Source organism: Lactuca sativa, chromosome 3 (assembly GCF_002870075.4).
Source record: "Lactuca sativa cultivar Salinas chromosome 3, Lsat_Salinas_v11, whole genome shotgun sequence".
Classification (NCBI taxonomy): Eukaryota; Viridiplantae; Streptophyta; class Magnoliopsida; order Asterales; family Asteraceae; genus Lactuca; species Lactuca sativa.
The window spans coordinates 175,271,587-175,278,540 of record NC_056625.2 but is presented as its reverse complement, the minus strand read 5'-3'; the positions used below and the strand labels follow the sequence as shown (position 1 = coordinate 175,278,540).

The 6,954-nt window shown below is 39.2% G+C and overlaps 1 non-coding gene across 1 annotated transcript; it reads left to right on the top strand.

Annotated features, from left to right (window-relative positions):
• Positions 1-2,578: 2,578 nt before the first annotated feature.
• Positions 2,579-2,685, top strand: LOC111882361 (small nucleolar RNA R71). The gene has a single exon (XR_002847146.1). It is a non-coding gene; the product is annotated as a small nucleolar RNA R71 (small nucleolar RNA).
• Positions 2,686-6,954: the final 4,269 nt, after the last annotated feature.

Below are 6,954 nucleotides of genomic sequence, written 5' to 3'. Positions count from 1 at the left end.
AATAATTGGTACCTTTGTTGGAAGTATTACGTAAGCACAAGGAAGATTTGTGGATTTGTCGGCTAAAATCGGAGCAATGGGGACCAAGGGGGGGACCAATTTATGCTTCCACTTCGTGAACAATAAACAATGGAAAGGGTTTACTGGTTTCCAGGGACTTATTATGTGGTCCCGTATTTTTAAAAATTCACGTCGTGAATCATGTAAGATTCACGTCGTGAATTTTGTTGGGCTTAAGTTCGGGCCAGGTACTCACGGACTGATCTTGGGCTTGATAGTCTAATGGGTTAAGCCATATCATGGATTATGTGTCTGGTTCATCCATGATTCATGTCATGAAGTGCTAATAATTCACGTCATGAATACAGTCTGAAATTTTTTTTGACTAAGTTCTCAATTATTATTACTTCCATTTTAAGGTCCCTACATTTTGTTCTAATAGAGTTGGATGACTTGATCTAAGTTTTTAAAATGCAAAAAGAAAAAGAAAAAAAAAATTCAAACCAAACTCGGGTTGCCTCCCGAGAAGCGCTTCTTTTGCTTGGAGTCTTGAGCTGGACTCCGTGCCTCCTACGTTGAGTCCTCGGAAGAATCCACCACTAGGATCTTTTGTTCCTTGAATCGCCTCTTGTAAGCTTGAACTCGCCTTTTATATGCCTTCTTTGAATTTTCTTTTTTAACTTTCTCCTCTTCTTCAAGCTTGCGTTTTGTGCCCTTAGTTTCATCCTTGCACCTCACCGCATCCTCCTCCACTTGCACCACCGACTTTTTCACTCTTGAAGTGACCTCCTCTTCATCACTTGTCATCTCCTCATCCTCTTTGCTCACCCAAGAAGGTGGACTTTTGTAAGCTATGACTTCAACCAAAAATGGAACAGATGCTCTAGGTTTTGTTCTTTTGACTTGATGAACTGCCTTGATCTCTTCTTCCATAAGCTTCTCCAGTTCTTCTAGTTCATTGTCTTTGTTAATTGTGAACACCTCTTCTTGAACATGTTCTTTTGGGAAGCCATATTCTATCCGAAAAACTTCTTTTTCATCTCCAACTCTCAAGGTGAGTTTAGACTCGCAGATATCAACAAGAGCTCCAGCAGTGTTAAGCAATGGCTGACCAAGGATTATTGGAACATCCGGATCTTCTTTCATGTCTAAGACTACAAAGTCTATTGGAAAAACAAATTTTCCAATTTTCACCAAAATATCCTCCACGATGCCGTGAGGTTGTGTCACCGAACGATTCGCCATGTGAATCTTCATTCTTGTAGCCTTCATCTTTTGAATCTCTAATTTTTGATAAAATGAAAAAGGCATCAAATTAATGCTAGCCCCAGAATCGGCTAAAGCATTAACCTTCAATTTATTACCAAACTCACACGGTAGAGTGAGGCGTCTAGGATCCCCCATCTTTTCTAGTGTTTCTCTTAAGACAGCTTTTGATGTTTGTTCACTTAGAATCACTGTAGACTGCTTCTTTAATTGCCTTCGAGTGTCTATCAAGTCTTGCAGTAATTTTTTATGCTCGGGAGTTTTGGATAAGGACTCGACAAAGGGAGTATTAATCGGGATTCCCTTCACATGCTTGACAAACTCTTTATGCTCTCTCTCTAGTGGACTAAGGGTAGCTTGGGACGGAAAAGGCAAGGGCGGCCGATAGACCGAACTGACTGCAGAATTTTGCTGCTCATGACAGGTCCACGTCGTGAACATATAAGGTTCACGTCGTGAATTCTGGAACTCAGCAGCTTCATGATTTTCGAGCTTGATCTTTTACATCTTTAGATCGGGCTTCTGTGGTTCTTCTTCCAAGGCTTCCAGGAACTCCGAGATGGCTTCTTCTTTGGTGTCTATGGCCATTACATGAGATTGGGTCTTCGTTTCAGTATTTTTCGGGGATAACTTCTCATGAACTAGAGTGGCTAGTTGACCAAATTGTACTTCAAGGTTATGGATGGAGGCTCGCTGATTCTTTATCAAAATTTGTTGTTCCAGAATGGCAGAATCAGTGGCATCGTGCCTCTTTTCCGAAGCTTCCATAAACTTCATTAAAATGGTCTTTAGGTCGGGTTTCTTCTCGGATGGTGGCTGCTCCTTTTGATAAAGGCCTCGACCTGTCTGCCTATACTTCTCTTCTTTTTGCTTCTTGTACTCCTCATATGGCAGCTACTCCTTCTTCGGTTTCCTCCAGTCCTCATCAAACTTATCCCCACTAGAGTAGCACACTTGAACCTTTCTGTTTCCATATTCATCTGCATTGCAGTCCTTTGTCAAGTGTGGACCACTGCATCTCTCGCAACCCACTCTTATGGTATGTATCGACTCGTCCATCTGTGTTATCCTGCGGTCCATATTATTCAGCATGGCCATGACCGTTGCTATTTTTTCAGTTTGAGCCCCTACTCCGCCTTTGATTCCTTCTTGCCTCGGGTTGTGGTATTCGCGAGAATGCTTCGCGAATTCTTCAATTAGCTCCTTGACCTCCCTTGGATTTTTCTTTGTCAAAGGTCCTTGAGAATCAAGGAGTTGTCTTGTCATCACATTGACCCCATCATAAAATATTGACATCTCTTGCTGCACATTTAGGTAATGTTGAGGGCAATTTCTGAGCAAGCCCTTGTATCGCTCCCATGCTTCGTATAGTGACTCCCCCGGCTGTTGCTTAAAGTTGGCTATTGCCTTCTTGAGTTTGGTTATCTTGGATGGCGGGCAAAATTGGTCTAGGAATTGCTCACGCATTTGAGCCCAAGTGGTGATTGTACCCGGTGGAAGTGCTTTCAACCATTCTTTAGCAGCTCCTTTGAAAGTGATGGGAAGCATTATAAGCAAGACTGTGTTTCTGTTGACATTAGGGACATTGAAGTAATCTGCAATGTCGTTGACTTCATCTAGATGCTTAAAAGCATCCTCATGATCTTTCCCGAAAAATGGGATGTCCTTCAGTGCGGTCAATATGTGTCCCTTCAACTCGAATGTGGCAGTGGCAGGTATTGTGGGTTGGACTAAACCGGGACCCACATCTTCTCGGATCCGCTTCTTGTAAGCTCCCATGGACATTTCTTCAATCGCTGCCATCTCGTTCCTTGGCTCGTTCTCGGGTTCGCTCGTGTGTTCTTCAAATTCCGGCTCGGTATCGTATTCGGACTCAGTTTGGTCGGGTGTCTGATCCAAGTGCTCAATATTGCTCTTGTGCCTCGCGGATGAACCTGACTCTCCTGTCTTCTTTCCCGACTTCCTTAAAAAAGCCAACTTCAATCCTTGCAAGGGCGTCTTTTTCTTGTGAATTGCAGACTCGGGATCTTCAAGTGGTGGCACCAAGGGCGTGTTTGAGCTTCTGGTCATGAACTCCTGCAACTTGCTAAACTAAAAACGTAAAACTGGACTAAAATAAGAAAAATTAAAAACTAAAATCCCAGCTTTCACGTCGTGAGTTTATTAAAACTCACGTCGTGAACTCTGTGACAAAAAATATATATATACTAAGCTAAGCTAGCAAAAATAAATAACCAATTAACCTTTTTGCAGATTTTATTCCACAAAAAGGGGCGATTAATCTAATGCAACTAAATAAACTAATAATCTGGACCGTTCCCCGGCAACGGCGCCAAAAAACTTGATGTGCACAAAAGTACTCACTAATTTTAATATTTATAACCTAACGAACTTAACTAACTATGCACTTATAGGCAGTGTACCTAGTCAGATTACAGTATAGCTTGGGTAAGTCGGGTGTCGATCACAGGGAACGGTGTTACTAATTAATTTACTTACTATTAAATTAACCTAATTTTTAACACGTTTAAAAGGGGTTTTATCTGATTTTACAAGATCAGATGAACTTAAATTCAAATTCAATATTTAAAAACACACACTCTTGTTTAGTTTGAATCCATTTTTCCCTTATGGCTAGCTAATGATTACGGATTATTAAGCTGGTTTTTAGTTGTATTAGTAATTTAGTTCTAACTTACCAATAATTAACTAATTCATGTTAAACCATGTATGTTCACACATAATTGAACACATAACTAATTATGAATGTAAATATGCTATGTAAGATTTGTTGTATAAACGCAATTATGGTCACAATACACGTTCTCTAGCACAGCTAAGCTTCATTTATTCTAATTACTAACTAAGATTGGTCAATCCTAGCTCTAACAATTCAATGTTCACTAAATTATTAGGTAAACAGGTTCATGCAGTTTAATGGTCACTAAGCTACACAGAACATGCAATCAAGCAAATAGATAAACAAATAATAACATGCTAGGTTAAACAAATCAAACACAAGCAATTTTTACCAACTAAACTTAATCCATAAGCATATAACTATTCATAAGTTCAAAGCTTCATCTAGCCAAACAAGAGTAGCTAGATTCAGCTGCTCATCATAGCAACTAAACCAAAACAGCTAAAACTAATGAAAGACATGTTCTTGTTTAACTAAAAAACAAACCTTTACTTCTTTTGGTGTTGAAAACCCTCTTCCAGAACCTTTCTTTCATTTTTAATCGTCTCCTGGAACTCTTTTCTTCTGCCAAAAGCTCTCTCTATTCGTAATGGTCAAGGATTTATATAGTTGCTGATATCCATAAATTCACATCATCAATAGTAAGAAATTCACGTCGTGAGTTGTAGATAACCGTGCCCGTCAAGGATTCCTTCACCCACGTACATATCTTCTAGAACCAATGATTCACGTCGTGAATCCTTTAAGTCTCACGTCGTGAATAACCTTTTTCCAGATTTACTTCTCTTTTACTCTTTTAATTCCCAAAGTTTCTTTCTTTAACGCTTTCAGTCCCCTTTTCTTCAAATTGTCTTCTTTTTTGGCTGTAAAATAACATTTAAGCTCATAAGTACCATTATTCTAAACAAATTACCAAGTTTTTAATAAAAATGTACTTAAATATTGCCTAAAAATAAGTATAAATATGGCAATATCACGGCTCCTGGCACACAATATGTTATTATGGATGATAGGAAGACCCGGGGGTTAGCCCTAGGCAATATGTATGAAAGACCAGGAGGTGGCTCCTGGCGCATTGTATGATATTATATATGAAAGACCAGGAGGTGGCTTCTGGCACACCGTATGCTGTTTAGCGAAGTAGAGTAGTATGTACGGTTGTCTTTGTGATACTTGCATAAAAGACCAAGGGGTGGCCCTTGGCACATGTCTGTAAGACCAGGGGTGGCCCTTGGCACTTGTCTGTAAGACCCAGGGAGCGGCCCAGGCTTGACCAGGAAGACCACGCGCGGCCCGCGACATAATGGCAAGACTATGTTTGGCACATAGCACCTTACTTGATTATGGATAAGTCGGTTATGTATGGTTCTTGGCTATGAATGGTTTGTATGGTATGTGGTATCTAGGGAATTCACTAAGCTTCGTGCTTACGGTTTTCAGTTTTGGTTTCAGGTACTTCCGGTAGTGGAGGGGAGAGCTCGGGGTGATCGCATGGCTCACACCATAGACTAGACAGCCCGGGAATGTTTTACACTGATAATGAACATGTGTTTTGGGAATTAATACTCTGATTATGTTTTGGATTGACGTTTTTGCTCTAAGTAATGTTTTATTAAAAGAAATTTTTAGTCTTGAATTTTGGGTCGTTACAAGTCTTCTTCCACTTCAAACTTCACACTGATTTTTTGGAGTCACTTTATGAACGAATGGCAGAGGTTGGCTCTATACCAGGTGAGAACGGTTGCTCCTCTTCATGCTTTTCAATTACTGAAAGTTGCAATTTTGTATAGTAGAGTTATGGAATGCTGGCATTTGAACCGATAGACCACCATCATTCAGTGCTTTTTTGGGGGTTATTGGTTTGTAGACAACGTCGCCGATTCTTTTTCACCCACAAAAAACACTGACGAGTCCCTCTCTTCCACAACAAACATTCAATAAAACCCTGTTTCTTTTCCATTTTCCTTCCATGTTGTTCAATTTTATCCAAGTAATTGGTTATGTTTTTATTATTATTTTTTTAAATGTTTGTCATTTTCTTTTTCCAAACCAAACCGCATTCTATAGTTAACTCTATGCTAGAAAAATAATATTTTGTACAAAATTCATAGTCAACCCATCACATTCTGCAAACAAATTATCCATGCAAGAATATCTACATAAGACAGACCAAATTACCATGTAATCATCTCTATCGATAACAAGCATGAAGTGACCACAATGATCGGAACTGTCCAAATCCATCCCTGAAAAGCGGGGCTCCTCATCTAGTTAATATTATAACACATTTTAAATTCAATTCACAACATAACAACTAAAAACCCTAAGTTATGAAACAAAAATCTGTGCCAGTATCATAACAAGTAATAACATAAACTTGGATTCGCGTATTAATAACATTGGATTCACAACTTAATAGTAGTTATAACTAATATTAAGAAAAGTAAACAATAAAAAAAATAGATTAAAACATTAAATTCACAGTTTCACAAAAAGAAAATAATCAACACAAAATTTAACATACTGATGTAGATCTGGTGGTGTTTAACCAGAGACCAGAGAGAAAAAGATGGAGACAAGTTGGTGGTGTTTCACCAAATCTGAGACTTGAAGAAAACAAAACCAAATCCCGTCGGAGCTTGTAGACCTGTACATCGATGTTCACAAAAATCGTAGATCTAGACATTTGTGGTAGCGAAAATCATAGATTTGGACCAAAAAACTTCTAATCTTGCAGTGGAGGAAACAAAGATGATAGATCTAGTGTGAGTAAGCTCTGATGCAACGTAAACAGGAATGTTTCACTTGAGATGTAACCTGAAACACATCAGATTTGCATCAGATCTAGTAGTTTTTCACCAAATACCAAAGAGGATGAGAAGGAGGCAACACATCCGATGGTGCTTCACCGGAGATTAGAGGATAATGATAACAGCGGTGACGATCATTGGCAATAGTGGATCTTCGTTGCTTGTCGAAACTAGTAG